Genomic DNA, 9,077 nt, shown 5'->3' on the forward strand with positions numbered 1-9,077 from the left:
GTACCATTTATTCCATCATGTTCACTTGGTACTATTTGGATCAGTTTCTTGACTTCAGTGATCATTTTCATACTTCATTATCATTGATAAGCTCTTTATATGTGATATTCAAACATGTACTTTCTTGATTGTGATAAGATGATCCATTATGTATTTGCAGTTACTTTATACTTGTATGCATAATGGATCCGATTTTGTACTTGACATGCAGACATTCTTTACTATTTCTAAGCATGGGTATGCCCACCTCAGACAACAGTTTCTTTCTAATCTCTTTCGTTGGCTTGGCAGGCTGAATTCTAGCGAACTCCTCCTCAGTCTCGGCATGATTCCTTCCACACACTTAATACATGTCGGCCATCATGTACCCGTTCTGACCTCATATATTAGGGGGAATTTGTTATAGCACCATTTACCACTCTTGGTAGATCTGATGCTCTGATTATGGCATAGGGCAACCCCTCCTTCTAGACTTGGTCCAAAAATTAAAAAACAATGTTTTATTCCATATACGTTACTTTTCCCTCTGATAAAAGCGTGTACATGTGGGCCAGCATATACCCAACCCATGTACATATGTTAAAACACTTAAAAAAATTAAATTTCCTTAATTTCGGTTGGAGTTCACAAGTTTTACCTGTTACTAACCTCCTATTTCTCATGGTCCAACTGTTTCCCAACTGAAAAAAAAAAAAAAAAAAAAAAAAAAAAACTAATTTGGAGAAGTATAAATAAACCTCCATGGGAAGGCCTTAGGGTAGAAGATATGAGATATTGAGACTATAGTGAGATTGTCCTTGATCAAGTCTGATAAATCCCTGTGCCTCCTGCACTCCCCAAAGCTTCAGGAAATCCTTGTTTCCTTGTTGTAGATATCCTTCATCTTGCTTGAGATATCCTTGTACTGGTGATGGAGGAATATTGCTGAAGGTCGGGAAAGGATGGATCCAGAGGACAGTTCCGCTTGGAGCCGAAGAAGGACTTAGGTCATATTTCTCCACTTTACTTGTAGCTAACTTCAATAAAAGGAATGTTTTTCTGTTTCTGGTATTAAATGTGTTTATGCATCAAGTTATGTTGTAATTCATTTATGAATTTTATATTGATGTATAATTGGTCATTCATTTATTTGATTTAAGGTTAATATCATGAACAAACTTTATGTTTCTACTGTTGTATATGTTCCATTTGAATAATTTTCAGGTTTCAAGAACATTAGGAGAAGCTGAGCGTTTGCACCCTATGGGATCTACCCAAACGTAGGACATCCAGGTAAGGACACTCTTGCATATTTTAGTAGAATAATAATTTAGGTTGATTGCCTGAGCATTTCTTGTTGTTGTTTTCCCTCTGCTCTGTTGGGATTCTCAACCCAAATCCCGTTGTTTATTTTGTGTCTTTAATGTATAGAATCAATTAAGACCGTGAAATAACATCCTCCCCGTGGAACAACTCCTTAGTTAAACTTAGGTTGAGAATAATGGAAATAGTTTCAGAGTCTACGAATCAAGGGAACCCCTCTAATGGGAATCCTAGTCCTTTTCTTTCTTTTGGAAATATTGGTGCTCCTTATATGGAAACATTATCCCTTCTCGTATTTACCATTGGTTTGCCAGTTTGGTTATTTTCAACCATTATGGTTATGAATTTCCAAACTGCCTATCAACTGAGTTCTCCTCCACCCAAACAACATCAACCTCATATTGATCCTAAAGTTGACCCTTTTCCTTCTTCACCTATTGTTTCTTCATCACTTTCTTCCTCTTTGCTTGGTGAAATTCTTAATTCTAGTAACTAGGAAGCTAAGAAGAAGAAGAAAAAAAGAAAAAGAAGAAAAATAATCAGGGGGGCAACCAAGCAACCATTTCTATTGATGCAACTAGTATGAAACATTATTCCAATCATCCCTAGAAAAGTAAATTCCCTTTCATGATTTGTAAGGGTTACCACCTTCTTAGAGATTGTCCTGGTATTCCCAAGGTTTTATAAGTGTGCTCCACTAGCTCACATCAACATTTGGCATGAACCTCTGGAGATCATGCTAGTGATAAACCATCCACTAGTGATAGTAAGGTCCATGGAAAAAATGGTAAAGTTAAGTTTCCCTGTAAGTTATGTGAAGGGAATCATCTTATTCACCTTTTTACTTATATGGATATGGCCTCAAAAGTGTTGGAAAACCTTACAGCTTCTCTGCCTCGTCTTCCAGCTAGTTAGAGAAATATTTCTCCCAATCATCCACTAGTTGATGAAGTGATTGATCAAAATCCAAAACCCATTAATCCCACTCTCTCTTAACGTGAATCCCATGAGTCTATTCCCGACCAACCATTGGTTGAGAAAATGGTTGACCTGATTCTACCTTCAATCAATCATACTTTTCCCGTATAGAGTAATTATCATACCACTTAGGTTCTTCTTGTTTCTTCTGATTCTACCAGACAAGGGGGATTTCTCTTGTCCCTACGAAACCCCCTCCAAGGAAATGGGTCATTGCCTTTGATTGGAGTCAATTGACAGAACCTCATCTCCCTTCTTACATGCCTTTTAAGATCATGATAAAGGCTTATAATAAGGACATCCATCACATTATAGGTGAGGGAGCTTATGTTAGTATTCTATCCTCCTCTACATGGAAAGCTTTGGGCTCCCCACAACTTGTGTCCACATCTATGAATCTATTAGCTTTTAACAGAAGAACTAGTCAACCCTTAGGGATCATTCCTCAATTTCTTGTTACCTTAGGAGGAAATAATGTATGTATTGATGTTATGGTTGTCATAGACCCTTTGGACTTAAATTTTATCCTGAGGCGAGACTATGTTTATGCTATGAATGTTGTTGTATCCACACTCTTTCAAGTGATGTGCTTCTCACATGATGGATGAATTGTGGCTCTTGAACAAATTTCATTTGTTAGACCTGAATTGATTGCCAATCATCCTACTTACCTAAGTGTTCCAAACATGCAAGTGATATCTTCCCCACTGTTATGCTCCTATACCAATAGGTGTCATATTTCATAATTAACTTAATGAGCTCTATAATATGTTCATTCCTTTCCTTGCTGCAAAGGTTTTCCATATTATCAAAAAATAAAAAAAAAGGTAAAGAGGGTATACCGTAAAAGAAAAATAAAATGGTGAAAATAAATAAAATGGTCAAAAAAGTGAAAGAAATGAACCCCAAACAAAAATAGACCAGGAAAGTGTGCAAGTCCAAAATACCACTACTTTTTCATTTTTTGTAATAAACATTGTGCGCTACTCGTTAATTCATGCCACAATTGATGAAGAGTCAAACAGCTTAAACTTGGCTCATTCATATTTGAATTTCATGTTTTAGAGATAGAGAATAAATCCTGACCAAACTATTTAATCTTGGTAGATAAGTAGATAGGTAGAGTAAATAAAAAGGAGCTCAATAGTTTAATCTGAGCCCTTGGATGCAATAAGTGCAAACTTAGGTAGGCTTACTATGCTAAGAAAAGAAAAGTTGACGAGGGTTTGCCAGTCTAAGCACACCCAAATAAAGGAGAAAAAATGCTAGGCCATAGTAGGCAGGGTAGGTAGAATGGTGTAGCAGAATGATACTTGTGATAGATTATGTCTCTAAATGTGTTAATCTTTATCTCTATCACAAGTGCCAGGCGGACATTATACTTGATGCAGCTCAAGCAAGACAAGATTGAATAACTAACTCCCCTTCATATTTTTCCCTCATCATTCACTAATTCCCCCTAAAATATTAAGACCTGTGCTTAATATCACTCATAAACCATTCAGTCCATTTCATAAAGTTTGCCTAAGTGAATTCCTATTTTTACTTAGGAAAAATGTGCAATATCATATGAAAAACCCTTTTTTTTTAACCCTTCAAAACCTAAGTTTAAATTGTAAATTTAACTTGGTGCTTATTATCATTTCGAATTCGTATTAACTCTTAACAACTATTATATAAATCCCAAAAAATATTACCCTTCCCGTAATATGTAAATATATTAAAAAACCCCAAATACTATATATATCCCACCCCGGTCGATTACGATCATAGTCTGTCGTTTCAACAGGAATTAATAAACTTTCTGAAGTTTTTTAATAACCATTCCCCACAAACTACGGGATTATATAACCCCCGGTTAACTAATAACCATTTCCCCGACCAATCAAAATAGCCCCGAAATGATTAAAACACGTTTTATCATGCCGAGCCCGCTGCATTAACTCTCCACCATGTTCCCTGCTCGTCCACCGTCCGATCTCCGCCTTCACATCCAACGGTCGATAACAATATCGCGACCCCCCTTTTAACCGCACGTTAACTCGCGATCATCGACGGTTTTCCACCCGTACCAAATCCACGTGTCATGCAGCCGATGTGCTCGCTCGCCCTCCGTCCAAAACCACCCAGCCCCAAAAGCGGTGCGAGCAAACTGCTTACTGCCCTCTGCTGACGTCAGTCTAATTCCGCCTATGTCATCTGCCCAATGAAATCCAAAAAATCCCGCCAAACCTTCATTTTGTCAAATAAAACCAATAAAATGTCATTTTTTCTATAGTGTGTTGCATACCATGCTCTTATGCAAGAAATGTCCTGCTCTAGTTTTTCAGCCACCACCTGACTAGAAAGACTATAGCGAAGAAGCTCCACAGCTTGTCAGCCAACCTGCTACTGTACGGTTTCCTTCTTTAACGCAGTCGGTGTTGCCGTGAAGAGTTCCCAAACCATCTGTTGGTCTATTTTTCCTCAGAAGGCCTGAATTCTAGTTTCAATATACAAAGAACTAAAGATAGAAACCCCTTTTTTTCGCCCCTCGACGCTCCTCACACTTGAGGAAACTTCAGAAGCATGAATTACCAAATAAAAGTGGTGAGAAGACACGTTAGCAGTTTTGTAAATTTACCCTTGGTGAAATGTAAAATTTGAGCTATTTACCAGAACACGATGGACAGAGATGAACAGGGTAAGCAGGTCAAAGTGTATCAGACCAGGGTTAAAGAGTATCTGTAAAGACAGGGTAGCCAGCACAGAGTGACTGAAGAAGACAGCTACAAGCCAAATCCTAGGGCCTGCCTCCAGCACATTCAACAAAAACAGGACCAGCACAACATTAGTTTATCTTTTCCCTATTTTCAAGACTAGCTGTTTCTATTTACTTGTAAAACTATTTTTAGTCATCCTAGATATTATCTCACTCTGTTATGAGATATTTGTTGTATAATTTTCTGCATAAATACCCCCTCAATTGGAGTATTGAGGGGTGGATTCCTAGACTTTGCTGTAATATTGATTTTTTGGAATAAAGAGCTATTGGAATCAACTGTTGCATGGCTTACTGGATGAAGAATTGAAGCAGAGGACTTGTCATAGACTTCTTGAATCAACCACCAGATCAATAAGTCCTCTATATCTTGTGTCTTAAAGTTTTCTTGTTTATTATATCATCTATGTTTCACAATCTGAATGATAAAGAAAAGATTTAATTTCAGAATATGCTTGATTGCACTCTGTTTTCAATCATTATTGTTCTCTGTGTTTTCTTCAGAATTAGGATAAGTAGTGAAATCTTAATTGCTCTTGTTTCCTAATTCTTTCATGTTGGTTCTTTTCTAAAGAATACTTAACTTCTCTTTATCAGTAATCATCCAATTTCACTCTTTAAATAGGTTGAAGGATTCTTAACTACCCTCCACCCCATTTGAGCCATTCCATCTATTTCAAGTCTTTATCAGTTCCCTGTTTGACTACCTTGCTCTGTGAAACCATCCTCTGTTAAGAAACCAAATCCAATTAAGCCATATTCCTTGACTCCATTAGCCCAATGGCTTGAACTACTCTATCTTACCTCTCTGCTCTACTGAATCTCACCACCCAAACTCAAACAAAACTCCTAAATTTCATAACCAGCCTAATACCTTTAAAAACAAAGATAAATCATAAAGAGAGAGCCCTCTCTGAATATAGATTGGCTAGATTCTGTATCTAAAAGATTGGTCTGTGGTTACCTTGGCCTCCTTTCCCTTTCTTACAACTTTTGGGAAAACTTGAGTGATAACATCAATGGTGACTCCATTGGGGACCTGAATAATTTGTTTGTTACTACTGTTTTCTGTATAAGCTACAGATGGAGCCTGAAGTTAGCCAGGTAGCCTTTGAAATGCTTTTGCTTTGCAATTGCAGAAGTAAATGAATGCTACTTCAGTCTATCTCTGGTCTAGCTTATAGATTGGACAGTTGGTTTCAAATACTTGATCAGTTCCTCTTTTCAAATAAGTCTTTAAGAAAATTCAAAATTCCCACATCTAAAACTTCTTAGAAGAGACTGTTAAAGTTGTATTGTCAAATCTATTTCAAGAAAAAACCAAAAACACACCTAGAAACCTGGCTTCAGAAAGGATTCATTACACCAAATCGAATCCGGATCCAAATCCCCCACCTGTGTTTGAAAATCCTAATCTGATTCCTAGGATTCTTAGAAGACAAGAGAGCCAAGAAAATTATGCTAGTTCTCAATCTCTATACAAATCAAGATCCTGTCCTGTGAAGTGGATCTACCCTGAGGACGAACCTTTTGATGAGTATTTTGAAAACTCTTTATTTGTGACCTTTTCAGAATCTGGGTTAACCCACACAGTTCAAGATCCAATATTCATTGAAAATTTGCAGATTGAAGTTGTTACTTCACACCTTGACAAACATTTGCAAAACTCCATTCAATCTGAACTTACCTATGAAATAACACCAAACCTTTCTATGATTACTACAACTTCTCCAAGTTCACCATCAGCACCTCAGACTTCCCAACCTCAAACTACCCTTTCCACTTCTCCATCCACAACACACATTCCCATTGTTATCCCTACTCCTCCAGTTGTCACATCTATTTCTGCAACCATGGCAAACCGATATACTCCCTTGCACTTACCTGCCAATCCAGGGGCTATGCCCCAAGATTATCAGAGTAAAATCACTTCTTTTGAAGGTACTGGCACTTACACAGCTCAACAACATACCAAGAAAATGACCGACTATTTTGAAATATATGAGGTTGATGCTGATGATGTTAGAATGAAAGTATTTGTTCAAAGTTTAACTGGAGATGTTAGAACCTGGTTTAGAGCCCTCCCTACAAATAGTATCAATGACCCACAAGCTCTTTATCAGACCTTCTTGAACAGATGGGAAAACAGGAAAGATCCTCTCCACATTTTATCATAATATGAAAACCTAAGAAGAGGCACACAAGAAACTATCCAAGATTACTGTACCAGATTCAATAATGTCTACAATGCTATTCCTCAAAATCTCAGACCTCCTCCCAATTTTGCCTTGATCAAATTCCTTGATGCATTTGATTCTAATATGGCATACCAACTTAGGGAAAAAGCTCCTTGAAACTTAGAAGAGATGAAAAGTATAGCTATCAACGCTGAGGCCAACCTAATTTCTAAACGATCTCGAGCCAGAGTTGAAAGGAGAACACCTTTCAAAGAAGAACCTTCTGCCTTTGAACAAAAATTAGATGCTATTATTAAAGGAATGGATAGGCTTGGAGATAGAGTAGAAACAATCGAGAGAAAATCCCCTTGGGATGGTCAACCAGGAAATACTGGGAGAAATCCAAATTTCAGGAAGAACCAAAATCCTAACACTGGAAAGACAGGGCCTGACCAAAATATTAGGCCCCCATTTCAAGAAAATTATGTTGAAGCCTCAACTTCTGATGAACCAACAGAAGACACTCAAATTAATTTGATGGGACTCAACAATGAACAACAAGTTTTCTTGACCCAAGATAATCAAGAAGCTCACATTCTTAAACAATTCCAAACTCAGTCACGGAAATCATTTGACTTTAGGGAGGGATATGATACAACCATTTATGAAGTCCACAAACAATACAATCTGAGGAGTAGAAGAATAGATGTCCCTGAAACCAATAAACAGAAAGATACCAAGCAGCCTAACAAAGGTAAGATCAATACCCCCCCTGTACATATTCTTTCTAGAACAGGTCCTAACCCTAATAACCCAATTGTTGAAGATGTATTAGATAATCAACCAAATAACAGACAACCTTCCACTTCTATCCCTTCTAAAGGAAACGTAGAAGAGCCTCTAGAACTTGATTTGGAAACAACTTCAGCCCATAATCACACTCCTGAAGAGGAGAGAAACACAGAAAATCCATCTGTCTGAAGTACAAGAACTCAGACCGAAAAACCTTTTAATCTTGAGACAAAAGTAGGCAAACTAAAGATAGTTGTTCCATTATCACAATTAGTTAAACATGATTTCTACAGAAGTCAAATCAGTAGATCACTCAAAATTTCTATGAACGAAGATTCAGTAAATGTTTTTGATGACCAGCCGGAATTGATCTTTGGCCCTAGAGTAAATGGAAAAACAATAGAGGGAGAAGTGCCTCCTTTCTATGTAAGTTTAAACATACATGATAAAATACTTCATAATGCCATGTTTGATTCTGGTGCTTCCCATAACTTAATGCCTAAATCTATAATGGAGAGACTAGACCTTGACATCACCAGGCCATATAAAGACCTTTTCTCTTTTGATTCAAGTCAGGTCAGATGTTTGGGTTTAATCAAAGACTTATGTGTATCACTAGTCCATTATCCTGCCAAAACCATCTTAGTGGACATAGTGGTAGCTGATCTTCCACCAAAGTATGGCATGTTATTGTCTAGATCTTGGGGTGCAAAGCTTCAAGGATCTCTACAGTTAGACATGTCTTACGCTACTATTTCAGTATTTGGTCAACCTAAGAAACTGTACAGAGAAACCTTAATGAAGTATGTGGTAAGTAGTCAGGAGAAACCTCAAAATTTCCCTATCTACTCAGTGCATTCAGATATGGATTCTTTTATCCTTTACAATGCTGAAATTGATCCCTCAACTGAAGCAAAAGTTTTAGCAGATAAAACAGAAGAAATTGCAAATGAAAAGTCTAGTGTTCGAATACAAGAAATTTCTGAAAATCATGAAACATCAGATAAACCAGAAGAAACTAAAAAACCAAATCTCCCTATTAAATAGATCCCTGAAACTCTAGATAC

This window comes from Pinus tabuliformis, chromosome 6, assembly GCF_031772625.1.
Source record: "Pinus tabuliformis cultivar Carrire ecotype Pingquan chromosome 6, CPIR1, whole genome shotgun sequence".
Classification (NCBI taxonomy): domain Eukaryota; kingdom Viridiplantae; phylum Streptophyta; class Pinopsida; order Pinales; family Pinaceae; genus Pinus; species Pinus tabuliformis.